Raw genomic sequence first — 16,927 nt, 5'->3', positions numbered from 1 at the left:
GAATAGAAAAACAGGTAAAAATATCTACAGCAAAACAATGGAGCTTATGATAGCTACTTAAATTACTTACCGGAATTCCACTGTCTAATTATCTAACTGACAGGAATAAAAAATGACTTTCTAAAGAAGGAAAGGTAGATGGATATGTGTCACTTCTAGATGGCATCAGTGGCAAAGACATCTCTCCAAAGCCCACAGATAAGGAATCACACCTCACCAACTGTTATGGTCACATCTAGGTGTCCGCCAAAGCCTCAGGCAGTCTTGGGGCAGGTTTCTGGAGTTGGTGATTCATTCATGGTCCAGTGCTGGGATTATGGGTCTGAGTGTAGATAATCTGAATGCGATGTAAGAAAGGGAGTGAGGCCTGCTCTCTGCTGCTCCTCCTCCTTTTTTGCTCTTGTTGCTTTTGCTGTTTTCCACCACCATGAACTGCTGCCCTCTGCCATGTGTCATTCTGCCTTGGAGCCAGCCCAGTATGGATGGAAACCTCCACAAACTGTGAGCTTAATTTTGGGTGTTGGGTATTTTGTTCCAGCAAGAAAAGAAAAGCAACAGAGACACATTTGTATAGTATTTCACTTTTTCATACTAATGTCTTATCCTAAAACTCAAATCAAGATAAATAATCAGTTTTTAAAAAAATAAAACCTCAATTCTGGGGCCAGTGAGGTAGCTCAGTGGACTAAACACCAAATTAGGCAAGTTTAGGCAAGCACAGGGACCACAGTTTAATCCCCTGCACAACATGGCCATGCCAGCCCCACCCCCAGGACTGGCTGAGCCGGCCACAGAGTCCAGGCGTAGTGGCGCATGCCTGTAATCCCAGCATTGGGGAGGCTGAAAACAGGAGGATCACTATGAGTCTGAGCTACATAGTGAGACCCTGTAACAACCAAATACATTTTTTAAAAAACCCACTAAATTCTGACACCTTTTACAAAAATTATCTTCTACCAAAATTTGTTTAAAGTATGTGTGGAGCTCGTGTGTCTGGGACACCCCAAAGTTGGACTTTTCTTTGCATACCTGAGGCTGCCCATGACAGCTCTGCCACTGTCATCATGCCACAAAATGAATATAGTGAATTTCACCATAAACACTATAGGTGCCACTTGGATTACCATGAGAAAAAGAGAAAGAAGGAAAGTCAAGAAATTCATGAATGGTCAAAGAAGGGGGGAAAAAAGATTGGCCTGAAGACTAAGCTCTACCACAAACAGCGCCATGCAGAGAAAAGACAAATGAAGAAGACTATCAAGATGAATGAAAAGAGAAACATCAAACAAAAGAATGATGAAAAGACTCCACAAGGAGCAGGACCTGCCTGCCTGCTGGACAGAGAGGGACAGTCTCGTGCAAAAGTACTTTCCAACATGATTAAACAAAAGGAAAGAGAAAGGCAGGAAAATGGGAAGTTCCTCTGCCCAAAGTTGGTGCCCAAGGAGAAATGGAAGTATTATAAGTTATTTGAACTGGAAAGAGAAAAAAGAAGGCATGGAAGGGGATGGTCACTAAAGTCTGCTTTGTTGGAGATGGCTTTACAAGAAAACCACCTAAATATGAGAGGTTCATTAGGCCAATGGACTTAGGCTTTAAGAAGGCCCACATAACACATCCTGAACTTAAAGCCACCTTTTGCCTGCCAATACTTGGTGTGAAAAATAATCCTTCATGACCACTGTGTACAACTTTGGGTGTTATTACCAAAGGAACAGTGATTGAGGTGAACGTGAGCGAGTAGGGCCTTGTGACACAAGGAGGCAAGGTTATCTGGGGCAGATATGCCCACGTAACTAACAATCCTGAACATGATGGATGCATCAATGCAGTCTTACTAGTTCAACAGATGATTCATATAAGAACTTCTTACACATTTATTAAAGACTACAGACAAAAAAAAAAAAAAAGACTACAGACCAATCCGGAAAACCGTAACTTGAATACTGCTGAACAACTCTCATGACTACATTCATCAAGAAAACTATTTATTAAATTGTAAAAACATTTTTTAAAAATGTGCGGAAACTAACTTTTTTCTTTTAGGAAAGGGTCTACAGGGTGTTTAGGGTCACTACTAGATTAGACTCGTAGTGATCTGCCTGTTTACAGCCTCCCAACAGCTGGGATTACAGGTGCATGCCACCACGCCCAGTCACAATCGCCATCTCAGCACCCTGGGGGCGGGGCCATCATGGCAGGCCTGAAGATCAAACCCCAGCCCCTGCAACTGTTTGCAGGCGTGTTAATCCACTGGGCTATTTGGCCAGCCCAAACTGGGAAAAACTTGAGACAGCTCAACTGCAGGCAAAGCTGGGCCTCTGACTCCGAGGGGTTGAATGGTAAAGTAGGTGAAAGGTGTAGTTCCACAAAAACAAAAGTATGACTTCTAGCTTGTGATAAAGTATAAGAAAGGTGACTTTATTTGACCTTGTCAGGAAAGAGGCAAGTAAAGGAGGGGATCTAGGAGTGTCAAACTGATGGAAAACTTTCTCTTTACCTTAGCCATGAAAATAACATTTACAACTTGTCAGCTTTTCATGTCATCCAAGTGATAGTGCAGAAGAATCTTGATTGTAGTAGCAGAACATTATGTGAGTGTTTACAATTTTTGACACAAATAACTAGTTTTACTTGTTAGGAAGACGCCATTTGTCTCAGTTACTCTTCTCTCATTGATGAGACAAATACCCGACAACCAAAATGAAGGAAGGAGAGATTTATTGAGCTCACAGTCACTGGAGGTTTCAGTCCATACTCAGCTGGCTCCAAGGCAGTGTGGCATATAGGAGAAAGCAACCTTTCATGGGGGCAGCAAAGAGCAAAAGAGCAAATGGGAGGAGAAGCAGCAACAATGGCTGCGGAGAAGAAGCCTGTCTCTCCTCCTTCTCTGCCCCAGGCTGGGTATAGCACTCACAACCATAATCCCAGCAGTACTCAGACCTGTAATCCCAGCCTTGGATCATAAATAACAACCTTTAGAATCATGCCCCAATGACCACAAGAAGCTTTCAGGTGACAAATACACACAAATCATAACACTGTTCAAAAGGGAATGACAAGAAATAGAAGGCAATTAAGACTCAGGACATATGAGAACTTGTAATGTCATGTAACTCGGTAGTGTCCCAAATTTTCTGATCAAGGAGATTATGGGGCCAAAGAGGAAAGTGATTGATGATGTACAGTGTACCTAAGGAGAGTCACATGGAGAGAAAACATTCTCTCAGGCTTTCACAGAGAGCACATTGGCCAAGCAATGGCCGTGACTCATCCACATGGCTGACACTGACAAACGTTCTACAATCTGAGGTACAGAATTTCAGGATAAATCCTGAGGGGATTTCATCGACCTTATCAGACCCAAAAGCTACAACTCTTGTTGCATAGGTTCTGCTTTACCTTGGTCTTAATCATCCAGTAGAAAAGTATGAAGAAGAAATATAGGAAGTAAAGCCATGCTGTTATGTTGAGCTGTGGGGGACTCAGGTCAACAATTTCTGACATTGCCAGTTAAAGAGAAGACCCAATGCTATTATGGGCTACTGGACTCTTTTAGAATATTTTGCTGAGTTTATACACCTATAATATTCAAATAACGGAACTTAACAAAAAAAGGGTATACAGATGAATGTCCATTTTGCATCTGTGTATTCAAAGTGGTCAGGATAGATATATAGTTATATTCTCTTAATGGATAGAATGATTTGTTCTAATGGTGTTTGTAAATAGGATCTCAAGTCTGCATCTTGTACAGCAATTAACCACTAAGAAGAATGTATGCAGTGTGTTAATTATTGAAACTGTCCTAGTGATTTGATTTGAAACTGTCTCATTGCTATTTGTTTATCAATAAAATTATGGGAAAAAACCTTCTTAGAAAGAAAAAAAAAGAAAGAAAAAGAAATAGAGGGCAAGCGTACTGCATATACCTCCTCCCAAAGATCTGGTATGGAAGGCAACAAAGCGAACCAATACTTGAGGACTAAATATAAACCGTCAAAACACTTAGCATAAGAGAATAAAATTGGAATGTGAGTGATTTACAGCTTTAGTTTTTTACAGTGGGGTAGACAATAGACACATGGATAAAAAGTGGAAAGAGTTGCAGTTATGGAAGTAAAGACAGAACGCTGAAAAATAGATGTCCTTTTAAAATACTGCCTGAGGGGTGGGAATGGCAATCAGGGAGATGCACCGGACCTCAGCAGTGCATTCCCAGAAGGCCTCTGAACCATTCTCTTTTCAGACTGTATGTTTTTTATTTCAGAAAATACAGAAATAAAATCACAGATGAGCTATCTTTAAAACTATTCTGATACAAAGGCAGGTTTTTAAACTATAATTTTTATCACAGTGTACCACACACTGACTGGCTTCTAAAGGCTTCTCATTGACTAGGACTGCTTTTGTTCTTAGGTTGTACCACATGTGTGAAGTAGACTCATCCTGGCTGGACCCTTTTCTAGTTCTGCTGTCAGGATAATGCTTGCTTCAGGGAATGAGTTTAGGAATATTGCTTCCTTTCCAAATTCACTGAAGAGTCTGAGGAGTATTGGCATTATATCTCTAAATCTCTTATAAAATTCAGCAGAGACTGGGTGAGAGACAATAAAGAGAAGCCCAGGGTCAGGGAGCTGAGGTCAGGTTGGCAAAGAGGCACCCGGCGTGTTGTAGGTTGACCAAGTCAGGGCCCGATGCCACTGCCAGAGGCCAGGATCAGCCTGAACTTCTGCGAAGTGGAAAGCACCAGCACCAGCACCCCTAATCTTAGTGCAGGCTTCCCGGGATCACACAGCCTGCGTCCGGGCTCTGTGGACCTCCTCTGTCATTCTTCCTTTCTGGAATCCTGAGCCAGTGAGACTCACCCTGTCAGGGAAGGGAAGTGGGAAAGTGCTACTCCGCTGAGAGGTTGTGCAAGATGATGACAGAAGACGACCTACTGGCTCTAGCAACACAGAAGTTGGGTAATCCTGACAAGGGAAGTGTCAAGAGTGTTGAAGGCAGACATTAGATCAGGGAGTACTGAAAACAGAATGACACAGAGTGTCTAAACTCCTTGGATCATGTAATTAATTGAAAACTTACATTCACTAAGTATGTTTTATTTAAGAGCAATACTTCTTGAGGACATCAAATACTAATTCATTTTTTAAGGAAGTTCATTAAGCTTTTCCACAAAGGGTAAATCAACAAATGACTCTTAGAATGTCAAGGACCTTCTGGAAATTAATAACAATAATAATAATAATAATAATAATAATAATAAAAGATTTTTAAAAATAAAACAAGCATCATTTTTTATCCGTAATAATTTATCCGAAATACACTGGGAGATTATTTATCTAGTAAACAGTGGTATTCAAAGACCTTCTTTGTTAGACATTTTCCCCTCTCATTTCACATGCTCCTATTTTTTTTTTTTAATCTAATTCAAGTTCATGGTCTAAGCTATTTACCATCCTCCAAAACTACAGAATGCACATCTTAGGCCTATATCTTTCTTATACATCAGATCTTCATAATGAATTCTCTGACACTTTATTTTGTTCAGTATTATATACCTACTAATTCAAAATGTTTACAACTGTTAAATTTTAATATGTATTCATAATATGAGTGTCTAAATAGTCCTTCCAGTGACTTAAATTTATCATGTAACAACTTTTCAAGAGCCTTCATTTGTGGGCTAGGCAGGTAGCTTGGTAGTCTAAGGGCCTGCCTGGCAAGCGCAAGGTCCCGAGTTTGATCCCCAGTACTGCATGCCGAGCCAGCCCCAGCAGCCCAGGTGCACTGTGCCAGCCCTAGAACCAGGCATGGTGGCACACAAGCTCCTGCAATCCCAGTGCTGGGGAGGTTCCGACAGGAGGATCACTATGAGTCAAAACTGCAAAGCAAGACCCTGTATCTAAAATTTAAAGAAAAGAAACTGGCCCTACAAATTTTTATTCATGATTTCAACAATGTCACTATGTTCAGTGACGTGGAGCATTTACATTTATGACCTTTTGCCTTTGGGACTAGCTGCTGAGTGTCTGCTAATATTATAACTTCTATTTGTATAGATTTTACCAAGTAACCTCCATGAACAAGCATTAATTGAAGGCATTTATTTTTTTCTCCAAATGCACTTTATTTTTCAAAAAAGTTAACCAGTACCTATAATGGGAAACCCTGCAAAAGTTTGAATAGAATACAAACACTTTCTAAGTGATGATGTTGTCAAAATAATTTATCTGCTGCTACCATATGCTTTGACAAATTAGTAAATAAATTAACTCCTTTTAAAGGAATTCCATAAAATCTATATTCAAACACAAACTTGAGAGCATCTTTTATTATTTTCTACCATTTTCGGCAGCCAACAATAATAATAACAAAAAAGAAAGATCTAAAACATACTTTCCATTTGAATCCCATAGTTTTATTTCCAGTCTTTATAATAGTAGAATAACTAAGTTTTTCTTCTGTTATCAGAAGCTGCAGGATTTAATTTTAATGCCACAAGCATAGCGTATTTAAAGACTGACCAGCAAAAACATGATTTTGTCTTTTCTGTATTACAATTGTTTCAATAAAATACTAAAATTTAGGGCCAGGGAGATAGCTCAGTAGAATAAGCGCTTACCTGGCAAGCACAGGGTCCTGAGTTCAATCCCTGGTATTGCAAAAATAAATAAATAAATAAATAAATAAATAAATAAATAAAGTACTAAAATTTAATACCTACCTTAGCAACATTTCCCAAATTGCTGACATGTCACCCCTCCTATGTCTTCAATAGATACACTTTATGGACATTATCGTTCGTTGCTTTTAATCAAAGGACTGCAGCTGAACTCAATAGCGAATGTTATTTTTTGGTAATTTAAATTTTACTGCCCTACTGCAATGACCAAATCTCAAGTGTCAATTTCACCTTCTAGGTCTGAATCCTTCCCTTTTCTTTCCTTTGCCATCACGCTTAATCCTATGGCTCTGTGGCTGTAGCTAGTCACTGGCAGAGGATATAATCTGTTTTGTTATTTCTCTACCCGAAGTCCTAACTTACCATGGTCAATTGTTTCACTTCACTTTCAGAGTCATGAATTTCTAGATAATCCAGCAACAACTGTCAGCTCAATGGGACAGCTCTCACGAAAGCAAAGAGACCATAAAGTTGCTGCTTGTTAGAATTTTAGGGTACTTTATTTCCACACATCTAATGGAAAATAGCAGTACATCTTCTAGCATTATGTAAATATGGAGCCAGAGTTATCTTTATAGGTTTTTAAAATTGACTTCTAAAAATAATATTCATTATTATAAAATGTATAAACAAAGCTTATATATTCTTAGTTCAATGAGAAGATTTATACTAATAGTGTTTAGAAAAGATATCATGTTTGCATCTTGTGCTATGAATAACTACTATGAAGACAATATGCAATGTATTAATTATTGTAACTGTTCTAGTAACCTGTTTTGAAACTATCTCATTGCAATTTCTTTCTCAATAAAATTAATAGATAATAAAAAACAAAGCTTACATGAAACTACAGTGTTTGAAACATAAACTTCCTCTACATGAAGTAAGATCAACTTATCAATAGCGCATTTCATTCTCCTAATAGTTTTTGTAAAAGCACTCAGGACAAATGCTACATCTCTTCCACACCTTTCATAGATGTACCAAATCATGAGGATGAATGAATCCCCCAGTGCTTTTCTATTAAAATGCTGTATTTTTCCATATAATTTTATGGAAAATTAGATATTTTTCACATGAACAGTTCTTGCATGATTTCTTTTGATCATGCATTTTGAAATATTTAACATATTAGAAATATGGCCACTAGTGCATAAATATAAAGGTATTAAAGGGAATACTACAAAAATTACCTTACAATTATGTGGTAAAACCAGAGAATATAAATTATTGCACAAATTTTAGGAGAAATTTTGTTAAAGCAATCATCACTTAATTACATTTCTTATTTATTTCCTAAATAAATAATCTGTGTTTAAATCTTAACATAGCTTTTATTCTTGTAAGTTAAAGCTCTGAATTCATGCACTACAATACCTGAATGGCAATAGAATGCACATCTCTGACAAAAGGAAACACAAAAGGGGATATAAATGAAGGACCATTTTGTAGTGGAAAAAAAAAAATATATATATATATAATAGCATAAATATACAGCTACATTCTCTTAGTTCAATGAAGCTTTGAACTAATAGTGTTTAGACAAGATATCATGTCTGCATCTTATACTCTGAATAACTACTACAAAGACAACAATATGCAATGTATTAATTATTGTAACTGTACTACTAATCTGTTTTGAAACTATCTCATTGCGGCTTCTTTCTCAATAAAATTATTAAAATAAAAAAATAAAGCTCTGTGTCATAATGTTCAGAATATCATTAAGGATTTAATCATCTCTGACCACTGCCTTACAGTGTATATTTTTTATGAATGCAAATATAGGAAATTTTCACAAATTTGTTAAACTTTCTCCTTTATATCTTGTTCTTATAAACATCAGTACAAAGTTGATTTATGTGATTAGACAGTTTGTCAGTACAGAGAATGGTCAAGTTTAGAACATAAAATAATGGAGAGAATATGATGTTTGGGAATCAGACCAATAAGGGATTCAAATGCAGGCTCACCATCTAATAGTGATGCAAAGCTGGAAAGTTTCATGGTCTCGCTGACTCTGAGTTTACTTATTTGTAAACTTTGCATCATGACATCGCCGTAATCAGACAGCTGATAAACAGGTACAGCACCTGGTGTAAGTCCTTGTGACAGCTGCTCCTCCTGGTCACTATGGAGTATGCTGAGAATGTAATGGCTGCAAGCCAGTTAGCTCCTGTGTAGACTGCACCTAAATACAACAGTATCTACAGACAATTTATGGCCTATGGCTTTGACTCTCAGATTTAATCCGAATATGTGTTTACCTTTGAGGGAAAAATATAGTAAGGGTAGGAGGAAGTAGAATAACTTCACTCAGTGGGCTAAATTGTGTCCCACACACAGAACACCCCTGAGAAATCCATGTTGCATTCTAAGACCAAGTATCTCAGAATGTAACCTTAGTTGGACATAGGAAAAAAAAGTTAATTAGTTTGAAATAAAAGCAGGAGGGTAGTCCCTATTGCAATATGATTGGTAACCAAAAATAGAGGGAAAATTCGGATGCAAACACTTGAAAAAGGAAAACAATGTGAAGATATTCAGAGAAAGTAGCCAGCTGCAAGCCAGAGAGAGAGGGAGAGAGAGGGAGATGGAGAAAGAAGATGGACAGATAGATGATTGATAGATAGATAGGTAGATAGATAGATAGATAGATACCTAGATACATAGATAGAACCTAGAAGAAATCAAGGCTGGTGACATCTTGATCTGGGACTTTCTAGCCTCCAGAACTGTGAGAAAATAAATTTCTGTTGCTTAACCCACCCATTTCTGATATTTCCAAGTGGCAGCCCTAGATAACCCATACACTCCATAAATACTTTTTGCCATTGAATGTGGATCCTGATAACTTGTACAAAATCCAGTGTTTAAGCCTCCTGGTGACCAATTTTCATAGCTTTAGTTTTATTAATTTTAATTTACTTTAAAAGCCATGTTATTCTTACCCTTAAGTTAGGAAAAGACTAAGAATGATACTTCTTTATGTCAGAAATACATGCCTAATGATTTTTTTACTCTTATTAAGGACTCCATTGGGCAATATAATTCAGATGCAATTAGCAATTTCTTGGAGAGCACAGATGTGCATGGTGGTGTCTAAAGGAGTCCATGTAGGAGCTAGAAATGGAATTCTTGAATTTTTATTGTGAAACTAGACAGATTATTAATAGAAAAAACTATCAAATAATTACAGGAAACATAGCTTTCTATGTTTTATATGAGTTCCATAAAGGATTAGTTTATTCCCATGTGGTGGATCTTTCAAATACATAAAATCATTTCTAATTATCAAAAAACTACAGTAGGCAGGTCTATTTTTGTATGCAGCACTCTTAAATATTTGGGCTATTGTTCAGTCAAGATTTACAATCATCCTGTCTTCAGACATTTATTTATCATGGCCAAATTAATTAAACACGGGAAAACATAAAACTTCAAAAACTTAGTGGTAGGTATGGTAGCTTCCTTGATGACGCGGCTGTACTTCTCCTTGGCGTCGATTAGCAAAAGCATAGGTCAGCAGTCTACAAATACTTATCTCAAGTTCAGTAGTTCTACTTACAAGTCAAGATCACATAACAATGAATTCTAATTTGTGTGCCCGAAAGCCACTTCTATCTTAAGCAACATACTTCACTAAGGTGACGCCACAGTCAGCATATGAGGTGCCCTAAGCCAGTAACAACATCTGAATCACCAGTCATGTTCAGTCAAGTCAAAGCACTTGGCTGGAGAAAGCTCCGTCCTTCCTCATTCACACCCCACAATTCTCTTAGATCAAGCGGTTGTGCTTTGTGCCCAGAGCCTCCAGGCAACCATCAGGTTTAGAAGGAGGTGGGAAAATAACGAGACAATTAAGAATATTTCCCTAATACTGTGATGCCGCACTCAGCTTATTAATAAAACAGTGGATATCAGTGTTCATTTCTCAGACCTGCTCTCAGAACTACTAACTGTAGGCAAGGAGTCAGATAAATCTTTGTATTTATTTATTTTGAGAAACTGAACTACCTGAGCTGTATGGTGGTCCCCCAGGTTGGCAAACTACTTGGTGCCCCTGCAATGTGGACTACCAAAGTCCATCTCCAGCTACAGATTTATAGTTTGCTTTGTGGTACTTTACTATTAGATATGAATGGACAGATAAGAAGGGGCCAGATATATGAGGACAGGATTAACTTGAAGGAGAAAGGCCATGAGAAAGAAAAACATGGGGGAAAAAAAATAAAAAAAGAAAAAAGAAAAACATGGGACTGAAAGGACATTATGACAATAAATAGGAGAGAAGAAAACTTCAGAGAGAGGACACCATAAAATTATACTCTGGGAGAAATAAGAGAAGATGGCATGCCCATAAATCAGAACAGGAAAAAATGAAACATAGCTGAGCACTAGGCAAGAAAATCAATGGCTTGATTAAAGAGGATGAACAAAACCATTACGTCCATAGATTGAAATATGTGGTCAAAATAATCACTGGAAGATAGGTGAGTTAAGTTAAATAAATTAGACTATGACATGAAGGGGGGAAAATTGCAATAAGAGTCCTCAAATAGGAAAACAAAGCTGAAAATTTATTTAAAAAACAAGAGAATTGTCTAGGGCTAAAAGAAAAAAGGTCTTTGTTTAGCAAATTCTACTGGGTGCCACCCCCCATGCCTCCTCTCTAATAAGAGATTTATACAAAAACACACTATACAATTTCAGAACACAATTAACAATATCCCAAAACAAGAATAGCAAAAAAAAAGTAGTGGTAACAAAATTTGTGCAGCACAGAATTCTACCATGACTAAAAAGTAAGTTGGAGGATATCATCAACATTTTTTTTTTTGTGTGTGTGTGTATGGTACCAGGGATTGAACTCAGGAGCTGGTGCTTGCCAGGCAAGCACTTACTCCACTGAGCTATGTCCCCGGCCCATCATTGTGTTTTTTAACATTTAAAAGAACTCAGAAAATATCTTACCATGCACACTTTTCCACAAAGATAAGTGCTTTGACAAAATGAGAGAATAAACCAAACAGGATCAGGTCAAAGCTTCAGAACAGGATAATGTGAAGTCTTGAGTGGGGGGACTCTGTTCGAGATGGACAGCACCAGTCTAGATTCCAGCGGCAGATAGAGAGCCACAGAAAACAATGCATCTTAGTTCCTCAGACAAAATACCCAAATTTAAGAGAGTAAAGGTTTCTTTAGCTCACCGTTTGTAGAGGTTCAGTCCATACTCAGCTGGCATGGCAAAGGGCAACTGTTCATGATGGTGGGAAACGACAAAAGAAAGCGAGGACAAGCAGAGACAAGCCTCTTCTGTCCCTTATGAAGTATCCAGTCTATGTGATTTAGGGTGGAGCCCATCCAACCAGTGCCCTGATGCAGCAATCACCCACCCTAAGTGCGGCCCCCTTAATCCCAGGATGGCACCGGGAATCAATCGCACACTCTAGATTCAGCCCATCTCCCAAAAAGCCCCAGCTAAAGTCAAACAAGGCTTCATGGGGCCCTGCAAACATGAGCCACGCTACCATGCTCGGTTACTCTGCATGCTTTAGCATTTGGAAGGGAGTTCAAAAATATTTAAATATTTTGCAGAACATTAAAAGGAAAAATACGGCGAAAACTAAATACATAGAAAACTAAGTAAATGAATACTATTTCCTCCAGGGCGATGGAGGGAGGGTATGGTAAGGGGATAAAGATAAAATCACCGTGTAGTACAAAGTGATTAGTGACGTTTGCTGACTTAAAGATCTAAGCATTGTAATTTAAAAATATGACAAACATTTTAAGAAGTTGGGAAGAAGAAAATGAGAATTAGGTGTGGTACCAGGTTAAATCCTCACCTACCAGAAAGGTAAGTAGATGATTAAATTCATAGAGACAGAAGGATATTATCTGGAAACTTACAGATAAATAGCAGCAACTTCTCCACTGCAGCATGAACCAGGAATTTTATTTTTAAACTAAATGCTCACATTACTTTGATTGAAATAAAAGTTAATTCTGTGGAGACTTTATATGGAACCGATGTTAACAGAAAGCACAGATATGTGGGTTTAGGTACTTAGATCTTGAGGGAGTGCTCTGGATACAATATAGTGCCCTAGAAAAAATGTGGAGGAAACTAAGTAAGTGGAAAACTAAGTAAATGGCTAGCAGATACAAACAATTAAAAAAAAAAAAAAAAAAGAAATCTCACCACCTGGGTCAGTTACTAGTGTGGCCTCGATAGTCATCCCATGTCATCTCTGAGTAGATTTTCACACTGCAGGGGTACATAGCAAGCATTCAGTGTTAGCAACTCAACAAATACATCAGTGGGACTCCTGGGGCAGCATTCACCAGGTCATCTCTGATGCAGACCTGGAAAAGATGTTGCAGATGTGTAGCCCTCCAGCGTCAAGTAAGAAATGCAATGAGTTACGGAGGAAGGATGGAGAAGGGAAGGAGGGCTCATGTTGATGTCAACTGGACTGGATTGGGAGCCGCTGGCATAGAAGGTCGGTAGAGCACTAGGTGTCTGCAGTGTCACCACAGGTGATCAGCATGCAGGCCAGCTAGACAAGGACGAAGACTCGCCTGGTTGGTTGGGGCACCATCACGTGGGTTTGCAGGCAGCTGGGACGGAAGGGGAGGAAGGAGCAATTCTGGCTGTGCTCACTAGCTGGATTCTGCTTGAGCTGCAGCCACTGCCTGTGGGCATCAGGCTGCAGCTTCTTCAGCCTTTCAGTGGGGACTCTGTCGGGCCGCAGCCTCAGAGCAGGCCTGTATCCTTCCTTGGTGCTCTAGAGAACCGTAATCAGCACAGAGGGCATCCCACGTGTGTATGAGAAGGGCTAGGAAAGCACCACCCCCAGAAGGATCAGATCCTTTCTCAGTTCCATCCTGGACATACAGAAATACAAGGGGTTTTACCAGATTTGTTTATTTTCTATGTCATCTATTTTTAAAATCATCTATTTTAATACAAAACAGATTGTACAAAACTTCCTGCAAGCCAAGCAAAACACATTCTTCCTTTTCTTTCTTTCTTTCTTTCTTTCTTTCTTTCTTTCTTATGTATTTGATATAGGGTCTCACTATGCAGCTCGGATTCATAGTGATCCTACTGCTTTTAGCGCCCCCAGGGATCACAGGTATGTGCCACCACGCCCAGACTCTGTGGCCCACTCAGCCCTCCCTGGGGGCGGGGCTGGCACAGTATATGGTGCCAGGGATCAAAGTGTGGTCCCCGTGCTTGCCTAAGCTTACCTAAGCAGGCACTTTAGCCCGCTGAGCTATCTTGCCAGGCCCCAAAATCCATTCCTAAGCTTGATGGATTTCACAGGCCCCCAGTTAGCAGGCTCTTAGGATGTCAACTTCATGCGAGCAGCGATTATATCCACAATCTTCCTCTGAAACACACTTAGCAAAAGCACCACACTGAGGTCATTCTTTACTACTATCCAATTAGAAGAGCTAATGCATGTGCTCTGGTTTTTTGATGCATAAAAATGGCTCTATTGAGAGTTAGGAGTATCAGAAAAAGAGACATAAAGTGATTTTATAGTATTGTAAGCATGCCCATCCTTAACATTTCCAACACTGCCTAATGTCTATTAATCACTGAAGAGCTCCTTAGTAATTTTGCCCCCTGATAAAATTTTCCTTATAATTTAGACATTTACAGGAAAGTAATATTTTAGCTCCTGTAATTATCAATTAGCTTTTAAGTGTTTTACTAAGGTCAGAGTAATACGCTTTTGAGGTGCTGTAACCAGTTACTGAAATACTGAAGGCCATAAGCAACATGTATAGCAGATAAAAGAGTGAAACATTGAAGATGGAAAATACGTTCTCTTGACAGCATGAATTCAACACCAAAACTGAAAAACTGTACATCTAGGTAAAAGCAATAAATTACTACCTCTCCATCCTTTAGCTTAAGAGCAAAACAATAAGACATACTGTCTAGAAAGATCTGTCCGTGATTAGAGAAGAAATGCAATGCTGGTTAAACATCTAAGGAAGTCTTGGGCATAGTGCCAGTGCGGACAAAAATTCTAAGCGACAGATACGGGTGAAGAGAAGCCAACGCCCAGTCTAAAACTAATCCAAAAACTCACACATGTATATTCATAGGCAAGATATTATTTAGATATGTAAAATATCCTTAAAATGTTAAAAGCATTTAAACTACAATCATAAGCTAACCAAATTTCACAGTGGGCTATGTTTTAAAATTCTAGTTGTAACTGTTAAAAACTTGTAGCACTTTTTCTTCTAGAATTTTGAGGAAAAATTGCACAAAATAAGACCATTTATTTCTATTTTTGCCACATATATAATATATATGCATATCAGGGAACCATATTATATATATATATATATATATATATATATATATATATATAACTTTTGGAATATGATTGGACAGATTAGAGCCTTCAGGCTAATTCCAGCCGTTCCTGTTTGCTTGCTATTTCTTTCTTCTCAAATAAAACCTTACTGCAAAGTTTCAATTCATAGGACAGAAAAGAAGAATATAGAGGTTCCTCTGCAATATCTCCCAAGATTCCTTGAATATTAAAAAGCAAAATGGTACAAATGAAACTCTTCCATGATAAAATATTTCCTCATAATAAACCTTCATAACGTCTGAGCAAGTGTTGAACATCAATGTCTAACACATAGGTAAGAAATCCTATAGTGGCATAGTACAAGAAATAAATTACAAGCCCTGTAAAGGCACCGACTGCCATAGGAGGACATCCAACATTCTCTGAAGGGCTTTTTCATGGGTCTCGATGCATCTGTCAAGTACTTTTCTCTCTATATCACATGTCATTAGTAGGCATCCGCACTCTGCAATTCATCTGGCCTGTGTTTTTGTGGCAATACCCTTGATAGCCAGAAAATATATTTTGTTTAGTGTTTGAAGTAAATTAACAAGTAATCATAGAAATGTCCAAGATCTGATAAATGGTAAAAAACAGAATGATTGACAGAAAGATAATCTTCCTGTAAGTAGGTGGGCTCTGGGAAGTAACCACAGAAAGAATTGCTAAGCAATGATAAATTCAATATTCAGATTTAGAGCCAAGTGTTACTTTTATTAAAGTACTGACTTCCTGTGCCTTAAGCTAATCTCAGTGCAGACCCCAAAATACCATGGTTGCCAGTTAGGATACATGTGTTTGTTCGGCTTTGCTCTTCAATATTTATCTATTTATTTTTTAAATTTATTTGTAGGGGGGCAGCTCAGCCCACCAGGGGGTGGGGCTGGCTGGCATGTGGTGCTGGGGGATTGAACCGCAGTCCCTGTGCTTTGCTTAGCTTAGCTTAGCTTGTTCTAAGTAGGTGCTTTAGACCACTGAGCCATCTCACCAGCCTTGTTCAATATTTAAGAAACAGAATAATATCACAAAGTGGCTCTCAATTTGTAGAAGGAAAAGAAACTTTTATACTAAAAAGAATATGGATGTGTTCTAATTGGAAAGAGTTCTGTGCTGATATCTGATGAGTTTTGCAACACAAATTCCAGGCACAGACCCAGTTTCCTGCATACAACCTCAAAGTCAGCTTCCTTTCATTTTGTGTTTCTGTGCAACCGAAGTCTCTGGCTTTGACCCAACCCCATATTTTCACTGGAGGATGTTTGCTGAATTTACATCAGACACAGATTCAAGTCAAGTTTCTGTCATATGGAAGTCACAAAGTTGGCATCTTCATGATCTTTATCTTGTTTGTGTTTAAGGTGGAGTCCATAAGAAAACTATTTTGTAGGGCTGATGAGCGAACATGACGGTGGTACAAGGCATCCGAAGCATTTAGCGTGCTGCCGGGTACAGTGGATGAGGAGATGCAGGTACAGAGCTTTCCAAGATGCTTTGCTGAGCATGCGCTGTGATTGCAAGCTCTAGCCATTCACCTCACATCTCTTTAAGTGGCACTGATTCTGTTTGAATCCCCAAGATTGACTTAGAAGAATGACTAACTTCTAGGAAGGGTTTGCATAACGTTCAGGGGTTTCTGTGAAGCAGAATCGTAAGAGACTCACCTCTGTCTCACAAGGAATGGTTTGAAGAAATGATGCTTCAGGGCTGGCTTGCTTAGGCAGGCTCAGGGGGCCTCAGTGTGATTGCTGGCACTGCATGGCCTGCTAGCCCTGCCCTCAGGGTGAGCTAAGCCAGCCCAAGAGAGAGAGAGAGAGAGAGAGAGAGAGAGAGAGAGAGAGAGAGAGAGAGAGAGAGA

At 38.8% G+C, this 16,927-nt stretch overlaps 1 pseudogene; it reads left to right on the top strand.

Moving 5' to 3' along the window:
- Positions 1-1,064: 1,064 nt before the first annotated feature.
- The window catches only part of LOC105741735, a 27,581-nt pseudogene continuing 11,718 nt past the window's right edge, over positions 1,065-16,927 (top strand).

The sequence above is a fragment of the Octodon degus genome, unplaced genomic scaffold (assembly GCF_000260255.1).
Source record: "Octodon degus isolate 3935 unplaced genomic scaffold, OctDeg1.0 scaffold00021, whole genome shotgun sequence".
In the NCBI taxonomy this organism is placed as follows: Eukaryota; Metazoa; Chordata; class Mammalia; order Rodentia; family Octodontidae; genus Octodon; species Octodon degus.
This window is presented reverse-complemented; position numbering and strand designations above follow the sequence as displayed.